At 48.3% G+C, this 23,282-nt stretch overlaps 1 long non-coding RNA gene across 1 annotated transcript in view; it reads right to left on the reverse strand.

Moving 5' to 3' along the window:
* LOC109549687 (uncharacterized) overlaps positions 1 to 22,888 on the reverse strand; it is a 38,573-nt gene extending 15,685 nt beyond the window's left edge. The window contains exons 1-2 of the long non-coding RNA XR_002176078.3: positions 22,246 to 22,888; positions 20,697 to 20,822 (exon numbers count right to left, since the gene is read on the reverse strand). This is a non-coding gene — a long non-coding RNA (uncharacterized lncRNA). The remainder of the gene's footprint in view (positions 1 to 20,696; positions 20,823 to 22,245) is intronic.
* Positions 22,889 to 23,282: the final 394 nt, after the last annotated feature.

Consider the following 23,282-nt stretch of genomic DNA (forward strand, 5'->3'; position numbering starts at 1 on the left):
CCAGTGGGATAGAATAGAGCCCAGACATAGGCTCATACAGGTGTGCCCAACTGATTTTTTACAAAGATGCAAAAACTGGTCAATGGGGGAAAGATAGACCTTTTGACAAATGGTGCCAGAGCCACTGGGTATCCAAAAGCAAAAAGATGAACCTCACCCTAAGTCTTTAGCTTTATACGAAAATCAACTCCAGAAACATAGTGGACTTAAATGTAAAACATAAAACTGTGATTTTTTTTTAAAACATGGGAGTTTTTAAACCTCTTTAAAAACATGGGAAGAATCTTTGGGATTTAGAGCTGGGCAAAGAGTTCTCAGACTTAACAGCCAAAGCTCGATCCATAAAAGAGAGAAATGGATGAATTGGGCTTCATCAAAATTAGAATCTTTGGCTTTTTGAGACACCCTGTTAAGAGGATGAAAAGACAAGATACATAGAGAAAATATTTGTAGACCACATATCCAACAAAGGTCTAGTATCTAGAATATAGAGAGAGAATTCTCAAAATTTAACAGTATAAAACAAAAAATCCAATTAGAAAATAGGCAAAGGATACAAAGAGCCATTTTACCAAAGAGTACATACAGATGGAAAATAAACACATGAAAAGATGTTCAACATCATTAGCCGTCAGGGATTAACCATTCCGGTAGAATTAAAGGTGTTGCCTAATCAGCCAGTGGTTCTCACTCATGGCAGCAACAGGAGAATCAGCTGGGGTGGGGGAGGGCAGGGAACGGGTGAGAACCACTGACCCCAAGGGCTTTATTCCAGCTGGACACAGAGGATGCCCACGCTCATCTTCTTGCAGCTTCGGCCTTCCCCAGCTATGGTATTTTTGTGTCTATTTCTGGAGTGGCCTCTGTTTCCGGGGGCTCCCTCCTTCCCAACCGCTCCTCCTTGCATCTCTAGTCTGATCTGTCTTGACTTACCAGCCTGTACGTCTTCCCTTTTCTCATCAATGCTCATCCCCCCTCCACTGGTCCCTACTCATCCCAGTTTTCTTCCTACCTCTACAGCTCCATAGAGCAGGGGAATCTCATATGTCCTTCAACCTTCTTATGTTATGTTTAAATTCTTCGGGGGAGAAATTTTGAACCTGAGTCAACAGGAAAGCATGATGTCTGAAATTGTGGTTGCCTCTCAAAATTTTGGTTGTATGGCCATTATGCCTTATAAAGGACACGTGGTGCCCTCTAGAGCCCCTGGAGCATTTTATACATATACCTATATCCACATCAATGCATCAATATATTTATATATATTACATACATTTAGGCATATTATGGAGTAGAATCCTGAGAGGTTTTTGAAGATTGGAGAAATGCAAGTTGAAAAATGTGCAGAAGTCTTCTAATTTATTCAAGATCTTTAGGAAATGATCAAAACCACGTCCGAACCGCTAAAGGTAGATATTGAGTATCCCTAACACTAACAAGGTTGGTAAAACAAGGAAAGTTTCAAGCTGGTACCTTTTATTATAAGACAGCAAGTAAAGAAGTCTCTGAGAATTTTAGGCCAATCAAAATGTCCTCATACGGAAAAAATATCCAACCAGATAATCAAAATCAATTCTGGCAAATAAGGTTCTGGGTCCTAAAGGTGTTTTATTAAGTAAGATGGCTTATGATAATATTTATTGTAATAATAAATTGTATCAGTCATAGTCAATATATTTCCATAAGGGTCAGTCTTGTAATGATGAACAAGTTCTGGTCTTGGATCCACTGTGTACGACACGTGAATAACAAGGTGGGAAATGATGCTCCCAGGGAATTATAGCAAGTATGGGCATGGGAGCAATTTCAGAGAGTGACCGTGGGAGCCAAGAGAACCCTCCCTCAAGGGGTGGTGGCTGTGTTGTGAGGAAGGGTCTCCAGTCTCTGACTTCCACTGACAGGGTCTTCCCCAAGAGCTGGGAGTCAGGAAACGTGGCTTCAGGCACTGGCTGTAAGGCTGAAGGGCTCGTCGTTCAACATCCATTGACCTCATGTTTTGAATTGACAATGATATTAGCATTACCTTTATCTAGGATATTCTATAGGACAGGGCATTAAAAACTTATTAGCTACCATGTCTAGGTCACGCCACTTTATCCAATGTCTAGTGGCTTCCTAGTAAAAATATGTCCCACAAGGGACTCAATACTGTCATTCCTGGCCAGAAAACTCATCAATTTCTTGGCCCTGTGATTTCAGACATCCTCTGAAAGTTCTTCAAGTCCAATTCCTGACGCCTGGAAGGCTGTTGTGAGTTAAGAACAGGGCAAATCTAAGCCAACAGTCACACAACACCATCAAAGTAAAGTGCCCCATCTTGTATCACGAGTCCAGGTGGAAACTAACGGTGACAAAGAAGTTTTCCCATGATGCCATCCGCCTACAAACACCTCTGCATTAGTTACCTCCAGGGATTCAGACAATTCACCACTCCTAGGAGTTTCTTGGGAAACACCACTCGTGTCCCTCTTCCAGGGTACTCTGCAATGGGTCTCTGCTTTGGGAGAGTTGTTTTGCCTCTTTTCTACCAGATCTGGAACTTACGTCTCCAAAGTCTTAGCTGAGTTAAAATACTGACTCTTTGTTAAATACAAAAGTAATATCTTTAGTTTCAAATCACTTCCCTTAAAATACTTACTGATTACAAAGGGGAAAAAAGGGTCTGACAGACATCACCTCATCAAGGGATCAAAGTGAACATCCCCAGTAACAAGACAAACTGAAATCATGAACTGATAAGACGCAGTGAGAAAAACACAGCATCACTTCTGTGATGCTCTTGCCAGATACACAGAACCTGAATTTCATCATGAGAGAACATCAGGCAAACCCAGACTCAGAGCCATTCTATAAATGATCCGGACTGTCATCTTCAAAGCTGTCAAGTCATGAGAGTCAAGGAAAGCCTGAGGAATGTTCCAGATGCAAGGAAACTAAAGAGACATGACAACAGAAAGCAATGTGTGATTCCAGACTGTCTCCTTTCACTACCAAGAAAACATTAGGATAAGTGGCGAAATTTTAATCGGGCTGAGGATTAGGTGGTAGTAATGCATCACTGCTAACTTCCTGCTTTGCAAGGTTGTATAATGGTTACGGAGGAGAATGTCCTTGCTTGTGTTCGGGGGGGATAGGGCATCGGATTAGAAACTTCCTCGTAAATAGTCTAAGGGGAAGAATTATTTGTACTGTACTTGTTACTTCCTTTAAGTTAGTGATTGTTTTGAAATCTAAAATACATACACATATATGTTTTTAAAAGTATGCCTTACATAGTAGAGAGCTAGAAGAGAGGTTTTTGTATGTTTTTGTTTTTTCTGGGTCCAACCAGGCTGGATAAAAGTCTTCTTTATTGATGTCTCTTTCTCAGAGGTGGCTGGTAATACTGCTCTAAGCTTGGCACCATCTTCAGAGGATGAGTTCAGCTTTGAAATTGAACAGACAAATGTGAAAACGTCCAGGACTGTTGGAATTATCAGCCTGGGCTGATAAAAAAAAAAAGCTTCATATAGATGGTATGCGTTATTTCAAACCAGGGCCTGGTTCCGGAACCACGAAATATGTGGGGTCCCTACTCTCACACTGAAATGTTAGAATCTACTCACTAAAGAAAGTCCTTTTCACTCATTACAGTTCTCCCAGGAGAGAGAGAGAGAGAGAGAAAGAGACGCTTGTGTTCCTTTGAAACTGCCCTTCACAACAAAGCACCACCTTTTCCTAATAAGGCCATCCACACTCTCAGACAGAATCAGCCACGCAATATAGTTCAAGTTCTCTGCGCATGCAATGTCAGACAGCAAGCAAAACATCTATTTACATGTTTTGTGATAATGATGTGTATCTATCGTTCAGTCATTTCTCTACATCTTACAAAAGAAGCAGTGTTCTTGGGCACAGCCCTGGCTGCATCACTCCTGGCCAAACATGGGGGACTTGACCATCACCACAAAGTTGCCTCTAGTTACGGCTTGGCTTCCAACTTTGCCCTTTTACCCTTTTTAAGCTGAATAGAACTAGTTAATGAGTGAGGCATAATCTGGAGGTGGAGGTAGCAAAGATGAATTTAATTTGGCCAGAGGTCTGCAACTCAGTCTCTTTCCTCCTGAGAGCGGCGTTCTGTTATGTTCACAGCACATTCCCTCTCTGGTTTGTCCCAAACTAAACGGAGAATGGAATGCGCCGCGGTTCAAACAGAACCCAGCTCGACAATAAAACCAGGGCCAGGCCTGCTGCTAACCTACGGGAGTGTTATTGTCAAAAGTCTTCCTGGAGGAGAAGGAAAAAGCCAGTGTCATCGCTGAGATGTGTGAAAACCAGGGGTTGTTCCGGGCCACAGATCACCCCTTCCCCTCCTGTTTCACACAGCTAATGTGAGTGGAGATGCCTGGGGCTGCATCTCCTGGTGGAAGGTGGGGCTTTTGTGATGGGCTTGGAGAAACTCTCCAGGGATAAACTGCTCCAGGAGCAATGGAGGTAAGAAGTGGTTGGGAACAAAAAAAGAGAGAAATGTCACCGAGATCAGTGTTGCAGGAAGCAGTAGGGAAAGTCTCCACGTGGGTTACTGGAGGGATTTGAGAGAGACTCTCTGGATCCAGGGTTTCTGGGCGAAGGATGCTCGTTTCTCCTTTCTTTAAAAGAGACAGGTGTCTTAGGAGGTCTATGGCCTGGGAAAAAGAGGTTTTTTCTCATTCTGAGTCATATGAAGAGCATTCATCCTCTGGGCCAGATGGGCGATCTCCCAGGAGACAATAAACCACTAACAAGGCTAGGACCCCTCTGTGATCCCACTGGCATGGAGTGACAGAGAAAGCTGACCTGGGCAGCAGGAACCCTGAGTTCCAGCTGCAGTTTTGAGATGAAGCGCTGGTGGGACCACAGAAGGAGCCTCTGAGGATGCGGTGACGCAGTTTCACCACCTGTGTAATGAGAGAGCTGTGCAGGGTCCTGCCTGGTTCCACCCTTCGTGCCTCTGGTCTTGGTGAAGACCCAGCATGGCAAACAGGAGGTGCTACTCCTTCCGGAACCCTGCTTGAGAACCACACCTCCCTGCTGTACCATGGAGACAGAGCGGATCCATGGAACCCAATCGATGCTGTAGGAGGGCAAGACTCGACCCCTGCCCTGGCTGTGACTGCTTCACCAAAAGCCCGGAGAGAAAAGATGGGCTCTCCTTCCCTGGTGGGAACTCTAGCTCAAATCGCACTTGCCTTGTGACAAAGGCTAGTGACATAACGACTAAAACCATGATGATAATCTTACTAATGATAGCAGGTGACACCTAATGAACACTCACTACGTGCCAGGCCCCTTCCCAAGCCCTTCCTGTCTTTACTCCTGTACCCTCTCTCTACCTTGTTCACAGATGGGAAAACCAAGGCACAAGAAGGCTGGGTCGCTTGAGTTAGGACACACAGCCAGTAGGCTGTGGGGCTGCGATGTGAACTCCGACAGGCAGTGGCCGTCCATGCTGTCCACTTTGGGGCATCTCTTTTAATGATCTGATCATATAACACCTTTGCTTAAACTCTTCAGTGGCTCCAATCACCTAGACTATAAGCTAAAGTCAACCCCCTTGGCAAGGAGTGCCCAGCCCTGCATGGCTGCCCTGGCCACCCTGCCTGGCCTCACCTTGCTGTGCTGTCCACCTGCATCCAAGGCTCCTGATGTGACGGTCATTTGCCTTCTCCAAGTGGCCCATGCCCCCTCCCTGCCCTACTTCTTTTGCTTGGTAACGAGCCCATCACCATGTCCAGCTGGCAAATTCCTGGTCAGACATCACGTCAGGAACAGGGTGGCCCCTTCTAAGGAGACTTTTCTGGCTCCTCCTGGTGGAATGAACCACATTTCCCTTCTGTGTTTCTCCACACTGTGTCCACAGTGTGCACATCTCTGTGTTACAGACCTGAGCTCATCGGAGCAGAGCTGCCTGCTTGCCCTGGTCTGTTTCCCCACTGAACTGGGACTTCCGCTGCATCTCATTTACTTTTGTATTCCCAGTGCCTAGCACACAGCAGACTTGCAATAAATATTTGCGGGATTCAATTACATGACTTGGTAACTTTGGATTCATATGTCTTCCCGAGGCAAACTTTAGATCGTCAATCCCTGGAAGGCAAGGACGGTTCCTTCCCCCGCACACATTTCTCGGTGCTGGGGGCATGGTTGGTGCTAAGCAAGTATTTGTTAAGTAAATGAATAAATGAACAACTACCTTGAGGATAAGCTTTAACATGAAATGAGTAAAAGGGAGATCTAGATCCAGTTATCAGAAGAAACACCCAGTTTTCTGGATCTTATCCGCAGAAGTAACCAATGGGGCTAAAAATGGTGGACAGTGGGAAATAAAGAAATGATTTCAGGAACATAGAGCAAGTAGAAGGTCAAGCAGGGAACACAGCTTTTTAGATTAGGAGAAGAGCCTTGTTAATATAACAGTAATTGCTATTTTGTTCCAGGGGAAATCTGTGTCCAGATTTTATTTTCCTCTTGATGTTGTACTGTTTACATTAAACCAAAACTACTCTGATGCATTAGTACCCCTGACTATTCTTTCCACTAAATACCAAGAAAAAATTTGCTTCCACCAGTCCATAAACAGACACTCATTTTCTTTCTTAAGTCTTTGTTTGCTCTTTGTCCAATTACTTGAAAATAAGCTTTATGCTTCTGCAGGGTATGAGGTGATGAGATTCTGACCATGAGAAAGGAGTTTTCACAGTCTACAGATATAAATCTTGGAAACTTGTGCTAAACCACAGAAGAAATATTTAAACAATGACAGATTCCTTTCTTCCTTTTTTTTTTAAGGATTTAAATTTCTTTCCAGTAATTCTAATTTCCCACTACAGGTCATTGAAAAGGAGGCCCCAGAGTAAAAGTTTACTGTAGACCCCAACTTAATCCCATCCCTCCCTGCAAACACTCCACCCTCAAAGGTGGCCTTATAATTTAGGTCGGAGTTTGCTGTTGCTGTTGTTTTTAGGTAGCAACTACCTCTCTGGCCCTTTGATTTACGTCGTACTTACTTCAAAAGATACAGTCTTTGAGGGGAATAAATGAGCAAATCTAATGTGTGTTTAAAATATTCTCTTAATTGTTTCTGTACGTATTTCTGGAAAGAAGGACATTTTTGGAGGAAGAATGGTCACGAACATTACTGGCAGATACAGGCCATCTGGAAGAGTTTATAAAAATCACAGAGGTTTTGTTCTGGCTGGGGTTGACGGTCTGGCCCTACTTTTTCAGTTGGGGAAACTGAGGCTTCTTAAGGGCCTGGAGGAGATCTCAGATGCTGGCTGAGCGGGGCCCTCATTCCAGCCTTCCCGATGCCCAGTCCAAAAGAGCCAATCACAATCCCACTAACTGCAAAAAGTCCTCCTGGTGACCACGACTCTGAAGGGAATTGTTGGTTAGGAAAATTCCAACACTGGGGAGCATTCTCTGTTACAGAAGATGCCAGATAATGAACCTGCTTTACAAGCGTGTGAGCTGTTCCGTTGGAGGAAACAAAGAATAAGGGGCATGGAAGTGAGGCCCGTAATGGGAGAGCACCTGACTTTCAAAAAAATGACTTTTATAGTTAATTCGCAGCCCAGGCTCTAATGATGCCCCTCCCCCCCCCGGAAGGACAATGGCCCACCCATTAAAAAGGATGATGTGCTCTCTGAGTTCTAGAAAGCATAGAAAACAGACTAAATAAATCCATCATTAAGTCAGAAGGAAATGATGCATGGGAGATAAGGGATTTCCATATTTGACCTGAATAGTGGACGTTTAAAGCTTACATTACCATGGAAGTGTTGAAAGGGTTAGAAACAGATAACGTACAAATGGGCAGAAAAAATAAGATACCTGCTCCAGGTAACACCAGGCAGAGATGAGAAGCCCCGCCCACCAGATGTGGGAAGCATGGCATCAGGAATCCTCTGGAGGGCACCAGCCCGTTGGGAGGGGAACAGCTTCCTGCACACAAAGAGCTTCCTGGTGTCACCTGGGGGGATTCAACTCAGCTGCCCTAGGGGTGACCCTGTGGAAAATGGACTAGAGGACAATTCAGCCACACCTATCAACGTGCAACATATGAATAGAGCCTGGGTCCAACAATTCAACTGCAAGGGGTTCAGTCTACAGATATACCCACAAATACACACCAAGTCACGTAAAAGGCTGCATTACAGCAGTATTTGTGACGACGTAATAGGGGAATGACCTAAGTGTCCATCAACAGGAACGGGTCTCACAAGGAACGTTTGTATGAAAGGCATGAGGTAGAGATACATACGAGCTTCTCTGCAGAAGTGTGCTGGCATGTTACCTTTCATGTAAAAAGCAGGGGATGTACTTATGAATGCATAAACAATGTCCAGAAGGATACATGAGAACCTGTTATCTCTGGTTCCCTCAAAGTCTAAGGAAATCTCAACAATGACAGTAACATCATCTCTCCACACAGAGCTTCCATGTGTTGGCGCCCACTTGCGAACTTTACATGAATTAACAAACTTAATCTCCATTTTACAGACAGGGAAACTGAGGATCAGGGAGTTTCCATAACTTGCCTAAGGTCACCCAGGCTGGCAGTGGAGGAGCTGGGTTTGAACCCTGGCAGTCTGCCTGAAATCTATGCTCTGAACCATTACACTGTGAAATTTACTTTTCATTGTATATCCTGTTTATTTGAATTTTTTCTGTTACCGTATTTATTCATATATGTTTTCAGTGAAAAAAAATTTAAAGAGACTGGTTGGCCCCTTCCCTTCTTCTCATTAGAGCCCCAGACCGGTCTTTGGGTGAAAGACCCATAAGAGGGAGGATACAGTGCTGGCAGTGGGTCCAGATGCAGGAAGAGTCCAGGGGACTGAGGTGTCTGCTGGGGGCGCACTGGGGTGGCTTGGGGAACGCGTACGTGGGGGGTGAGGAGAAGCAATCACTTCTCCATGGGCTGCACTTCCTTTCTTTGATCACAACTCTCTATCTCGATTAAAGATTTGCTGTTTTCATCCTGCTGCAGAACATGCAAAACTTTGCCTTACCGGCAACTGTCATTGACTTTTCAACATCCATCATGTTTTTAAGAGTCATAACCAATTTTTATTTTCCTGCAGAGCTGTGGGAGCATCTGACTTTCCCACGCCAAGAAGCGGTTCTGAGGGAGTTGACTCCCATAGTGATCTCTGTACACTTCAGGTGGAGGGAGAGTAGGAACTTGATAAACCAGTCTGAGGTCAGAAGAAAAGCAGGAGAGGGGCCCCAGGTAACGTGTGATGTGATCTCACATGCTCCCAGGCTCCAGATTCACCGAGCCAGGCAGGGAGCATGGCTTCTTCGTGGCCACCCGTTTTTCCCAATGGTTCAATGTATTACAGCGCTGAATGCAAAATCCTTTTGAAATTTTACAATAAAATACAAGAAACCTTACGTGTGTACTATGAATTCTGTATATGCCTCCCCCTTCCCCGAGCATTAGATTCACTGACTTCCAGGTAGGGGTAGCCTGGGAAGATTACTGACAAATGTTCCCAGCCTGCTAATTGGTGGGTTAAGGATGCTAGGGCGGGAAAGGCAGGGAGGTCAGAATCTAGCTCAGGACGAGTGTGGTGGAAACCTTAGGATGTGCTTTTTAAACCATAGGATGGGGGCTTCCCTGGTGGCGCAGTGGTTAAGAATCCGTCTGCCAATGCAGGGGACACGGGTTTGAGCCCTGGTCCAGGAAGATCCCACATGTCGCGGAGCAACTAAGCCCACGCGCCACAACTACTGAGCCTGTGCTCTAGAGCCCGCAAGCCACAACTACTGAGCCTGCGCTCTAGAACCCGGGAGCCACAACTACTGAGCCCGTGAGCCACAACTACTGAAGCCCATGCGCCTAGAGTCCGTGCTCCACAACAAGAGAAGCCACCGCAATGAGAAGCCCGCGCACCGCAACAAAGAGTAGCCCCCGCTCGCCGCAACTAGAGAAAGCACAGCAACGAAGACCCAACCCAGCCAGAAATAAATAGAATTTAAAAATTTTTTAAATAAATAAATAAATAGACTATAGGATGAGAGACGTGATCTGTTGTATGTTTTTAGCTGCTGTGGAGGGAACACTATCGAAGGAAGAGTGGAATCAGAGCAGGTGGGATGCTGTGGTGAGATTCCAGGTGAAAGACGATGGCGACCACAATGGTGAGAGCTGGGAGGTGGTGAGGAGTGCTGGGCCCGGGGTCTGCTTTGGAGGTAGAGCCGTAAAATTTGCTGACGTGGGAGAGTGAAGCGTACGAGAATCCAGGATGACTCGGGAGGGAAGCGGGTGTGGGCTCTGAAGGGTGGCGTGCGGCCTCCTGCCTTATTCCAGGTGGCCTCTGGCGGGGGCGGGGGGGGTCTCTGGAAACGGGGCTGGGGGTGAGGCAGGTGCTGTTGTGATAAGGAGCCCTGGATCCAGGGCCGGGTCTCCTGGTCACCCCCTGGTCCTGCTGGGCACTAGCTGTGAGGCCTTGGAAACGTACTTATCTGCTCTGTACCTCAATCTCCCCATCTGGGGAGGAAGGAGGGTTCCTGTCAGGATCAACACACGTGAATCACTTAGAAAAGGACCAAACACACGGTATGCTCAGGAGACGCAGCCCCAAGAAGATGGAAAGCAGGAGGGACCTTGCGGGTTTGGGGGTCAAGCCGAGGCTAGTTTCTCCCACGTGGAGCGGTCTTCGCTGCGGTAGAGCTGCCCACGGAGCGAGCCTCTAACCGAAACTTCTGGGAAACTTTCAGAGGCTTCAACGTGACTGTTGATCCAGCCAGAAGTGATCCGTGAGGCAAGTTGTTCTCCAATAAACACAGCAATTTGTGAAGAGTTTTTGGGTTTTGTTCTTGGAAAGGAGTACTGCTGTTATACAGGCTACAGTGAAGAGAACGATTTGTAAGCCTCAAAGCCTTGGCCTCAAAGTTATTCTTTTATTGAACTGCTCTCTGAAATAGTTCTGTTTTGTCTTTTTTTTTTTAAAGCAATATTTAATAAACCAATTTGAACAGGAACAGAACCCCTGCAAACGTAAGAGATGGGACCCTCATACAGTAAAAAGATAGTGTTATAGTTAAGAGCTGTTCTCTAGCATTGAGCTGCCTGGGTTTGGTCCTGGCTCTGCCTTAGACCCCCTGTGTGACCTTGAGCGAGCGACCTAACCTCTCTGAGCTTCTGCTTGTCTCAGATATGAAATGGAGATGATAACGAAAGCTTACTCATAGCTTGTGGTGAGACTGGAATAGGGTAATGTGTACAAAGTAAAGCTCACCATAGTAAACCTGCAGTAATTAGGAATATTATAGTAGTAACACGTGATATACAAAGTAAACAAACATAGGACATTTAAAACCCCCCACAATGCCCACCCCATTTTCTCACTCCCTATTAGAAAGTATCAGACAGTTTACGCTGCAGTAAGGAAACACTCCGAACCTCAGTGGCTTGGGAGAGGGACAGAGATGGGGGGTGGGGCAGGGGTTCTCCCTGGTCTGTGATGTCATTGGGTGGGTGGTGTCACCTCTGGTGGCTGCACCAGAGGGAAGGGGAGCTGGAGAGCCAGGCACCGCCTCTTAAATGTTTCCTCCTGGAAGTAACACACGTCATCTCTGCTTGCGTTCACCAGCCAGAACAAGTGCTGGCCTCGGGGAGCTCCAGGGAAGTAGGGAAGTGAAGTCCCCCCATGGCCGGAAGTAGAGGCTGGACAGTAAGTAGGTCTCACCCAGCCCCCCAGGGCCCCACCAGGCAATGTCCCAGCTCAGCAGGAGAATGAGGCGTGCGTGTCCCCCTGAGACAGGGGACTCCATCCCTACAAGGCATCCTCTCAGACCCCCCCCCCCGTTTCCTGCCCTCCCAGCATCAGTGTGGCCCCTAAGAATGTTTTTAAAAGTACTGAGTCCTGCAAACTCATAAAAATGGCTCTAGAAGCCTGTCCAATAAGCACCGTGTGACTGATATTCTAGAATTCCGGGTTCCACTGTAATTTTGATGACTAGGTGGTCGTCACCATTAGAATTCATAGAAGAAAGGCTGAGAACTAGACGCCAACCACCTCTCGTTTAATATTGAAGCAGAATGTAAAGCGAGGTGCTCTCATCATTAGCTCTCACGGTAAGGTTTACATTCACCTGAAATCCTCTCAACGTGTAAAGTTTTTACATTATGAAAATGTCAAACATACTGAAAAGCAGAGATGATAGTGGAATGAAATCCTTATACGAAGACTTGGTATCATTTCCCCACTGCTGCTTCTGGGTCTATCTCTAAAAAATACAGACTTTTATTTTTACATGAGCACAGCCCATCATGACACCGAGTAGGTCCTGGGGCCCTCCTACTCCCAGCCTGTGATTAAACTCGCTCAACTGTCTAAAATTTTTCTTTGAAGCTGATTTGTTCTACGTGGGATCCAAATGAGGTCCACAAATAGCTGTTGGGTGGCATGTGTCTCTTTTTTTAAAAAAAAAGAGGCTTTTGTTGATTTATTTGCATCTCTTGGATTACTGACGATGCCGTAACACACTGTCTACCACCTGAGGTTGCTTCTCTGTAAGTTGCCTGGTCAGCTGCAATTCTGTTATTTGTGGGTTATTTTCATTTCGTTTGGGGAACGGTCTTGTATGTTCTTTTCATTGAAGCATGGTTGATTTACAATGTTATATGAGCTTCAGACGTACAGCATGGGGACTCCATGTCTGTGCACTCCATTAAAAGTTATTACAAAATAGGTTGTTGTGTCTCCTAAACTGGAGAAGCGCCTATTCCTGTCCCCGCGCCCCTGTGTGCCCTGGGCTGGCGGCAGACGCAGGGTCACTGTCCCGTGGATGCCCCGCTTTCTGGGTTTGTCTGCTCCCTTCCTTGAGGTTCACTTTCTTCTTTTGGGTCCTGTCTCCAGGAGTTAGCTCTGGAGGCATGATTTGGTTTCGACTCAACCGTTCTGGTAAGGAGTTTTCACAGGAGGTGCCGGGCGGCCCACAGCGCATCCCATCCGCAGGTGCGCGGGGTCCCGTTGCCCACCTAGCGGGATGCTCAGCGAGTCTCCCGTTGTCACACGGACGTGCAGTCGCCCCTTCACGTGCAGACCGTTCACTGGCGAGGGTGGCTTCATCAATCATTTCATTAGAGGTTGCAAAAGGCTGTTTTTACAGATTCATTACCTTTTCCCATTGCTCAGTGAGATTCCTTCAATAAAGTGGTTTTCCCTCATCCACTTAGAAACAGGGTCTGTTTCATTACCCTCGAATACAGTTCATAAGGAAGGGCTGGAGGGGAGCTTGATTCTTTCCTTTTGAGGCTCCCTTTCAGAGTAAGGAGTTGGTGCCCTAGTTACTTCCCGTGGTGTCCAAAGGCTGCGTTTCTTGGTTGGTTGGTTGGTTGGTTTGCTCGTTTTTTTCTTTTTTGGGGGGGGGATGAGAGTCTCTCTCTCAAATGATGAGGATGATTATGGTGATGGACTCTTGGGTTTTTACCTATTTAGTGTATTTCAATCAATTGCATTTACCAATCCCTTTTGTTCTTCTATTTCACCCTCTTTAGCCACTGGGAGGCCTTCCACTTTGGCTCCTACGTCCTTTTCATGTGACCCATCAGTCTCCGCTTTCTTTCATCACAACGTATCTCAGCTCCTCTCGCCTGTTTCCTGCCTAGACTTGGCAGTAGCTGTACCTCCAAAGAGCCCTGCTTCCTCCTAGTGGGCCTACTGATTGCATTCCAGAACACAAAATACATGTCTCTGTACGCTCATCAGCCTGGGCATGAGAGCTAACATCTCTTCCTCCCCCACCTCCCCCAGAGCCGCCCACTCAGCAGGTCGGCTTTCTCCCAAAGGTCTGGAATAGATGACATTCTGTGGTCCCCTCATAAAGCTTCACTGCATTCCAAATGGGTAAATAATTGCATTCTTAGTATTTTCCCGATGCAGCTGTGAGTCTGAGAAGTGACAGACGCAGTGAGATGTAAACCAAGGCGCAGGCTAGTCAGAGAGCAATGTGGAGTTACCAGCAAAGGGGACCCTGAGGTCCAGGGGGCAGTGAGATGAGGGGGGAGGGGACCAAGACATGAGGTGGTACCGGGTCTTGCCCTGAACACATGTGCCAGCCCTGAGGGGCTGGCCTCCTTTCCCTGGGAACATCACCGTCTTGGAAAGAGGGAACACAACTTCCAGAAGGATTCCCTGGGAGCAGAGGAAGAGGAAGGGGACCTCTGACTGAGATCAGCTGGATACACCAAACCATCAATGGTGGGTAGGGGGAACAGGCACCAGAGACAGATCCTGTCGCGTCCACACCCACCAGGAACCAGTGACACAGGACGGGGAGGACGCTGCCCTTTGCAAAGGCAAATAAGCAGATTGGATGAATGAGCAAGGGAAGGTCCATGCCGAGTTCCCTTGAACTTGAGTAAGGACACTTTGTACAAATTATAACCATCAGTAAACGAACTGCCAATTGAGTTCTTGAATCACTGGCAACTTGGAATCCAGAGGAGAGCCCTTCAGAGACGTGACAGGGATTCTCTAGGTGCGAGCTGAGACAAAGATCTGATTTAACCACGGGCCCTCCCTTGGAACAGCGTGTTATCTTTCAGAGAAATGCAATGTTGATCTCTTCTCCTCGAGTTTGGCTCGGGACAGAAAGAATCTTCCACTGTGTGTCTGGAACTCGTGGAGACCGGGCATGGGGAATCTAGCTAAAGTTACGCTCTGGGCCGCACGCCATCTGCTGAGCCCTGTTGTGCAATTAGCAGACCTCGCCTTTGTAAACCGTGTGGCCTCCTGCACAGCTTGCTTGAGTCCCTGCCATCAGAATAAGTTTTATATGGGCCGTCACTGCTCAGTGTTCTGCAAGTCATTTCCCTCGCTTGAGACCATACAAGGTTAGGGTCTCTGTCCACTTTGTTTCAAGGGTCACCTAACCAGGTCCTGCAGGATTTCACATCTGATTCAAAGGCACCCGGTGTCCTGGTGTTCCCAGGAGAAATGTGGGGAAATAAAACCCATGGCTGACACGTGGAAGAGGCCGCTGGGGGTGCTCCGAGAGTTTGTCCAGGTGGGCTTTGCAAAATCCCGCGTTCAGGCAAAGCCCCGGTGTTTTAAACAGACAGGAAGCTGGCAGAGAGCGCCTCCCCGAGTGACCAGCCTGTCGATATCATTTTCTGCCTGACGTGCCAGTCTGTCTCCTGAGGGCACAGAAATAAGTCTGAGGTGGCTTTGAGATAAGCACATTCGGGGTGTGCTGACTCGTGATCTCAGTGCTGCTGGGGTCCCCAAATCCAAGGAGAAGCCGCACCCAGAAAGCTCTCGGTGGGCGCGGGGGTGGCTTTGGAGCACCGGCTCCAGCATCTGCTCCTGCTACTTGTACTGTCACCCTCTCCATCCATCACCCTCTCTTTCCGTCCCCCCTCCCCACCCAAACGACCCCCGCCTTGCCAGTGGCCGCGCTCAGTAGGTTAATACTGAATTACGAATGCCAGCAATTACTGATACTGATATTACTGAATGTAATGCTGAGCGTTGGGGCTGAAGCGAGACAGCAGGGGTGGCGAGATCTCACCTGGGGTCTCTCTGGGGAGGGGGTCCCATCCCCTTCTTTGTCCTTTCAGGGATATGATACTTTCGAAGACTACCGGGAAAAGGTTTCAATTTGAAAAGCGTTAAGATGCACGTTCAGCTGGTAGAAGCCGCCACTCTTCAACTGATGAGAAGACACTGAAGACGTTGGGAAGGGACTTCCCAGGTGGTCCAGTATCCACCTTGCAAGGCAGGGGACACTAGTTCGATTCCAGGCGGGGGAACGTAGATCCCACATGCTGCGGGGCACCTAAACCCGCGACGCAACTGCTGAGCCCGCGTGCTCTGGAGCCCACGAGCTGCAGCTAAGACCCGATGCAGCCACGTAAATCAATCAGTAAATATCTTTTTTTTTAACGTTGAGAAAACTGCTGGGAAGCTGATTTCAGGGCTGGGCTTCTGGACCTTTCTCTATCTTCAAGCAGGACTGCCAGGGCACTCTATTCTCAGAGCTTCTGTGCAATTCGGGGTGGAGGGCCGCAGGGGAACGTGGGAGGAAGCAGAGACAGGCTTGCTTCAGACTCCCCCGGACTGTCAGCGGGGTAAGCATGTGAGGCTCGACGTCAAGTCAGCTCTTAGCGGCCTTGCTCTTCGATCCCCCCACTGAGCTCATCTGGGGGCCTCCCCTGGCCTGGGGGCAGATCTAAGGGCCTGGGGCCCCAGATCCGTGCAAACCGCCGGCTTCCCGGGTGTAGTGTGGGACCGCCTCCTGCAGGAGGCGCTCGGGAGCCCCTCGCCCTGTACACTGGGGTGGCGTGGCCGCGCAGAGGGGGCGGCGCCAGCTCTGCGGGATTTCACTCTGGTGCCAGAGAACAACCCCGTCTTCTCTGCCCATCTTTTCTCTCTCCTGGTCCTGCTGCGTAGGGGCGGTTCCTCCTCCCAGTCTGCGTCCCATCTTCCATTCTCCTGCCCCCTTCTCCCCCTCTCTTGGTCCTCCTCTTTTCTCCTTTCCTCTACCTGTGGTCTTTTAGGCCTGCATCATCGCCCCCGCCCCTCATCAGTCCATCTAATCAGTCAGCTCACCAAGAGCCTGCTGCGTGCCAGGCGGTTCTCCGCACCGGAGATGGGGCAGGTACAAGGCAGAGAGATCCTGGACCTCTAAAATGGACCTGGTGGGCGATGGTGGGGCAGACTGATGACAAGGAAGCCGAGGGGTGGATATGGTAATCTCAAGAAGCGAGAGATGCAGTAAAGAAGGTATATTAGAGAAATGAGACCGAAAGTGACAGTGGGAAAGGGAGAACTCTTTTAGCCAATTTGGTCAAAAGGAAGGATTTTTTTGAGAAGGTAACATATACTTCGGACTTGAATACTGAAAAGGAGGTGGCTGTGTGAAGAGTTGAGAGAAGGTTTGGTAAGTGCAAAGGTCCTGAGGCAGCTGGGAGCTGGTGTATCTGAGCCGGGAAGGAGGCCAGTGTGGCCGCAGCTCAGCGAGCCCCAGGAACCGAGGTGGATGAGTAAGTGGGAAAGTTGTAATCTGCAGGAAAGGGTTTGGGTTTGACTCTGGTTGAGTCAGGAAGATGCTGGCAGTATTTAAGCAGGTGAGTGGTAAGAGAATATTTCTGTCTTAGGAAGCTTCTGTCTGTGCAGAGGGGCAGGGGTGGTGGCCAGGAGGCCAGCTGGGAGGCTTTGCAGTTGCCCAGAGATAGTAGGGGCTTAGACCCTCAGTGGAGCAGAAGAGGGGGGACGAGAGGTCAGATTCAGGGTACCTTTGGGAATCCGACTGGCTAAGGCGAAGAGATAAAGAGGCTAAATTTCCTTTCCTCCCCTTTTCTCCCCTTTCCTCTTCAGCTTCCTTCTTCTCCTCCTTTTTCTCAATTGAATGGTGCCGTATATTGAGAGTAGCAGGTTAGAGGTGGGGCGAAATCAAAAGATATACTTTGGTCATGGCCTCAGCTAACCTGTAAGGCAACTTGGAGAGAATTAGAAAGGCACCCCCATGGAAGGTACCTCCTCTGCTCTGCGGTTGGAGCCCACACCTGAGCTCAGGGCTTAGGAAGCTGGACATGGGCTGCACGCCCATCGGGCTCCCTTGGCTGGCTGCCTTAGGCAGTACACAAGCTGGACAACAGTCCATGGCGACCCTGGTCTGGCCCGTATCACATCTGAGATACCTGTTAGGCATCCAAATAGAGATGATAGGTAGACAGCTGAATAAGCGGGTCTGAATTTCAGGGAGAAATCGGGGCTAGAGATGTGAACTTAGGAGGCATAAGAAAAGACGGAATTTAAATTCAGGGGGCTGTTTGAGATGCCCTAGGCTGTGAGGGTGAAGGAAGAAGAGAAGCAGGCTAGGAAGTAAGCCTGGGACACTCCATGATGCAGCAGTCAGGAAAGAGGAGGGGAATGCAGCAGAATGACCCAGAAAGAGCTGCTGGTGACACGGGGACAACCTGGGAAGCGATGACCCAGACAGCAAATGAAGAGAGGATTTGAAGAGGCGGAGATGGGCTCTGTCAGGTGACGCTGAGGCTTAAGTAAGATGAGTGGTGAGCGGAGCATCTGGTCAGGTGGAGACTCGGGGTGCAGAGTGCGGGAAACGGGGCAAAGCTTGATTGGAATGGGCTGGGCACAGAGAAGGAGACAGAGGCGACCCTTTGGAGGCGTTCTGATAAAAGGGGGAGAGAGAAAAGCAGGAGGTGAGTGCGAGCACAGGGCAGGCAGCGAGGTTCAACCAGAGCAGACCAGGAGGGCAAAGAAAGAGTAAGGGAAGCAAGGGACCAGAGGGTGTCTGCAGAGTGATCATTAGAGCATAGGACACAGACTCTTATTAAGAAAAAAAAAAAAAAGGCCTGAAATACACATAAGAGAATATATATAGTCAAGACCTTTCCTAGCTCAATTGCAAGGGCAGAAAGTATTAATAAGAGGACTAGGTGATGAAATGATACATGTATCAAAGTTACTGTAAAGGAATCTGCAAGCAACACTTATAAACTGACTTTGAAGCACTTGCCAAGTCCAAGCTCTGTAGTGAGAATTTTATACGCATTATTATTTAATTAATTTACTTATTTATTTTTGGCTGCATTGGGTCCTCATCGCTGTGCGCGGGCTTTCTCTAGTTGCGGTGAGCAGGGGCTACTCTTCGTTGCGGTGCACAGGCTTCTCATTGCGGTGGCTTCTCTTGTTGCGGAGCACGGGCTCTAGGTGTGGCTTCAGTAGTTGCGGCACGTGGGCTCAGCAGTTGTGGTTCACAGGCTCTAGAGCGCAGGCTCAGTAGTTGTGGCACACAGGCTTAGTTGCTCTGTGGCGTGTGGGATCTTCCCGGACCAGGGCTCGAACCCGTGTCCCCTGCACTGGCAGGCGGATTCTTAACCACTGCGCCACCAGGGAAGTCCCTATATGCATTATTTATATTTAATCTCAGTACAATACTTTTTTGTAGGCACAGAATCTGAACTTTCAAGGCTGTGCAGTTAACTAAGTTATAATGCTTCTTCAAACTTGGAAAGGATATTTGCAACATATATGACAATTTTAAAAGATTGAATATTCATTAAATATTAAAAGCTCTTATACAGCAATAAGAAAAAGAACCACTTAATAGAAAGATAAAGCAAGGAGCCACAAACAGGCAATTCAACAAAAGAAGGAAATACAAGAGGCTAATAATATTCTCCTCGGCATCCCTGAGATACAGGAAATTCAACAATGATAAAAGCCTATCAGTTTAGCAGAGATTAAAACATACCGGAAGTTGGTACTGTCGTGCATTTTGCCAGAGCTTAAATTGGTACAAGCTTTGTAATGTGGCCCATTTGGCAATATTTGAGGTCCTCTCCTTTCACCCAGTGATTCCTCTGTAGAGTTTATTGTATAGAAATCAAGCAGGTAAAGATATATGTTCAAATATTTGGTTTACATTATTTATTATAGAAAAAAATCCAAACGGCCACCAATCAGGAACTGGTGACATAAATTATGGTAAACCATGGAATGAAATATAATGAAAAACTTTCAAATGTTGAGGTAGAAGCCAAAGAACTGACCTGTGAAAAGTCTACAGCATATTGTTTAGTGAATAAAAGACGTATTCAGTGTGTAAACGGTGGTTCTGTTTAGCCGCATGTCTACTCGTTTGTGCAGAGCCAAGGTACAGAATAGCATACACGCCATTGTAAAGCAATTATACCCCAATAAAGATGTTAAAAAAAGAAAAAAGAATAGCACACACGGAACTATTCTCCTTTGAGGGTGCTTTTCGGGAGGCTTTCACTTTTATTTTCTATGTTTCATTGTTTATCTTCCACTGAATATATATTATTTTTATAGTTATAAAAAAGGAAATAAAATGTGATATAATTAAGACACCTCATCAGGATGGGAGTTCCTTTTTTTTGCCTCTGTCAATCGTTACCATTTTCCCTCTCCCCCTCCCTCTGCCCCCACTTCCTCCCTCCTCTTCCTCTCTCTCTTTCTACTGATTCCAGTTGAGTAGCTGTGTGCCACCCTGCGCAGATTACAGCTGTATCACCTGTGGAGGGCGGGACTCTATCCATCAGGCATTCTGTACCCGGCACAGTGACCAGCACCCCTCCAAGTGCAGGCAGCCCCGGTTAGCACTTGCTAATGAGCAGTGGGTTCGATGATGGTAACACATCTCCTTTCCACTGTTCCCCTGGAGCAGTGAGGCTGTTACACTTGCTGGACCCACTGTGAGCGGAGAGCTCACTACACCGAACGCTCCAGGTCGGTTTGTTGAAGGGCTCACAGAGAACTCGGGCTGCCTTGAGGTCTACGTTCGGCTCAGCTATTTGCCCTGTGCTTAGCACAGAAGCCACACTGCACGTACTCCATAAATGCCGGATGCGGCGATTATTATAGTTAACACTGCCGTACGGTTACTCGCAAGTTATTCAGAGGGTAGATCCCAAGAGTTCTCATTACAGGGAAAAAAACCCCATTTTTTCCTTTTTTTTTGTATCTATATGAGATGATGGATGTTCGCTAAACTTATCGTGCTAATCATTTCCTAATATATGGAAGTCAAATCATCATGCAGTCCACCTGAAACATACAGTGCTGTACATCAATTATATCTCAGTAAAACGGGAAAACATGACTAAGATAAAAAGTAAACGTTGAATGAATGAATGGGTGGACAAAAGAATAAATGCCAATGTATCTTACCATTTGTGGTTCCTGAAATAGTCTGTGTTCAAAACCGTCATACGTGAGACTGCTCCTCGAGATGTGGCCTGAGGGCAGCAGCATCGTTTCACCTGGGGCTCATTAGAAACGTGGGCACCCGCAGACCTGCTGAAACAGATGTGCATTTGCACATGATCCCCAGCAATTCGCACGCGTGCGTGGGGCCTGCTTTAGAGGGGAAGTAGGTGGCTGCTGTTGTTTTAATTTCTGGGTTTAATGTTCTCTAGCTCTTCGGTACTTAATTATGAGACTTTAGAGGTTTCACTGGAGGACAGGCTAAGAGGAGGTGGCCCTGCATAACTGCAGGCTTCGGCGGCTAGGAGAGAGTTGACGGAGCAACTTTTAAATCAAGGATGAAATGTCTGTGTTCCCACGATGTGGCTAGCCCTCTATTTCCGCTTTAGCCGTGCCTGGTCCCAGCCTCCCCTGGGATGGGCAGGATTAAGGCAAGGCCTCCTCTCTGGGTGAGTGAAGCAAGCTGGCTGTTTGCCCTCCACAGCCTGCGCCTGAAGCCAGGTCAGTGGTCCTATGAAGCCACCCGGCGGTGGAGTGTTTTCCATCTGCGAAGTAGCTCAGAGCCCGGCTCAGCTGCCAGGGACAAAGAAGGCCGTGGCTCCCGCCCTGCTTTCTGCCCACGCTCTCAGAGCCCCATGAAATCAGCCCCCTCCATCCAGCTCTTTACAGACAGGCGGGGTGTCCAGGATTATGATGGAGGGGCCCTGGCAGGGAGGAGTGGAAAACAAGTCCTGATTCCAAGCCCAAGTCCTGGTTATGAGCCCCTTGCTGCTTTCCAGAAGACTGCTGATGCAGGCTGCCCTCGGCCAGGGCTGGTCCAGCCTCCAGAGCAAGGCCCAGGCTGATGTCCACTGGGGGGGGGGGGGGTACACCCACTCCCCATGGGGAGGAAGGTGGCTTCACCTGGTCCATCAGCTGAAGAGCTAGGAAGTAGCTGGGCTCTCCCTCCCTCCCTCCTTCCCCCTCCTTCCCCCTCCTTCCCCCTCCTTCCCCCTCCTTCCCCCTCCCCCTCCCCTCCTCCCCTCCCCTCTCCCTCCCATATCCCCCTCCCTCTCCTTCCTCCTCCCCACCTCCTCCATGCCACCCCAGCCCCACCTCCTGTCCTTCTCTCTCCCTTTATCTGGGGGCAGGCAGGAGCGAGCTGAGCTGGCCTCTGATGATTCTGTCTTTGGCTGCAGAAACTTGACTTTGGGTCAGGATCAAGATTCCAAAAAGACGGCCTCTCTGCCGTCCTGATTTTATTGAAGGGCTCCTGCCAGTCTGTCTGAAACAGCAGAGATAAGTATAATCCACTTTCATCGCAGCCAAGGTCGCTGGATAAAGTTGGAATTTGATAAAGAGCTAAACTGCTGTTGAAACACGGGAAACCTTGCTGAAGCGAGTTCTTCTAGCTGCTTCCTCACGCAGAGTGAGTGCAGGGCGCCAGGTCCAGCCAAGACAGATTCCTGGGCCCCGCAGCTATTGACTTCAGCTGCTAAACATTTAGCTTGCTACTTGTAACTCCCTCACTCACCTGCTGGGAGAATCCCGATAACTGGCGGAAGCTGAGTCCAAACAGCTCTCGGGGAGCAAAGCGTAGATGCCCCCGCCCCCCGCAACGCCTCAGGGGCTGAGAAGGCAGTTCCCATCAGGAGCAAGAAGCATCCTCTCCGTGAGCATTTGCAAGGTGTGTTCCACGTGGCCTCTGCAGCGTGGCAAGCGTGACTGCAGGTGTGCTGGAGGATGGGCAGGTACCGCCCAGGGAGCATTTAACCCCGCCCCTCGCTGGCAACTAAGTTATCCCTTTTGAGTCCCAGCTCCTTTAGTTGTAAAATGGGAACAGCAACGCCCACTACAAAAGTTTGTTGGTTAAATGAGGAAAGATCCGCCTTGCTCCACCGTGGGTGCCAGTAAATATTTGTTCTCTTTATTGGCACCAAAATTCTTGGCGGAGATGTGGGAGAGAGGATTGGGGGTATCACGGTGACTTTTTTTCAACCTACGTACCTCTATCCCCCCAACTTCCTGCTGCCTGAGCCGGGTATTCAGCTGTCCTCCTCTCCTGCCTTCGCCTCCAGGTCCTTGCAAATCACGGCCACACGCACAAACATCCCCAGTGGGAGTAGGCCTTTGTCAAAGTGCGAATTCTCCTTGGAGGAGAAGCAGGCTGAGTCCCGCCCCCAGGGCATGAGTGCACGTCTTGGGTGTGCTCTCCTAATCCGCAGCAGTGCTTCAGCTTCAGGAGCAGACCTAGCCGGGGAGGAGAGGGAATGGTGAAGGGGGAGAGGTGAGGAGAAGAGGAAAAGACCGGAAATGGGAGGCATAGGCGCACAACGATGATGCGGGTTCTCGCCCTCTGATGGCAAATCACTTATTTTGTGGAGGACAAACCTGCTGCTTTACAGGGGACTCTTCCTACTCTGGCCATTAGAGGTAACAGAGATTTTCTACAAGATCCAGTAGGAATCTGATTTCACAGTGAAGCCAGATTTGCACCACGTGACGCCATCTTGAAACGAAATCTGCCCCCAGATATTCCAGGATATCAGCTTTCAAAGCCAACATTTCCCT

The sequence above is a fragment of the Tursiops truncatus genome, chromosome 2 (assembly GCF_011762595.2).
Source record: "Tursiops truncatus isolate mTurTru1 chromosome 2, mTurTru1.mat.Y, whole genome shotgun sequence".
Lineage (NCBI taxonomy): Eukaryota > Metazoa > Chordata > Mammalia > Artiodactyla > Delphinidae > Tursiops > Tursiops truncatus.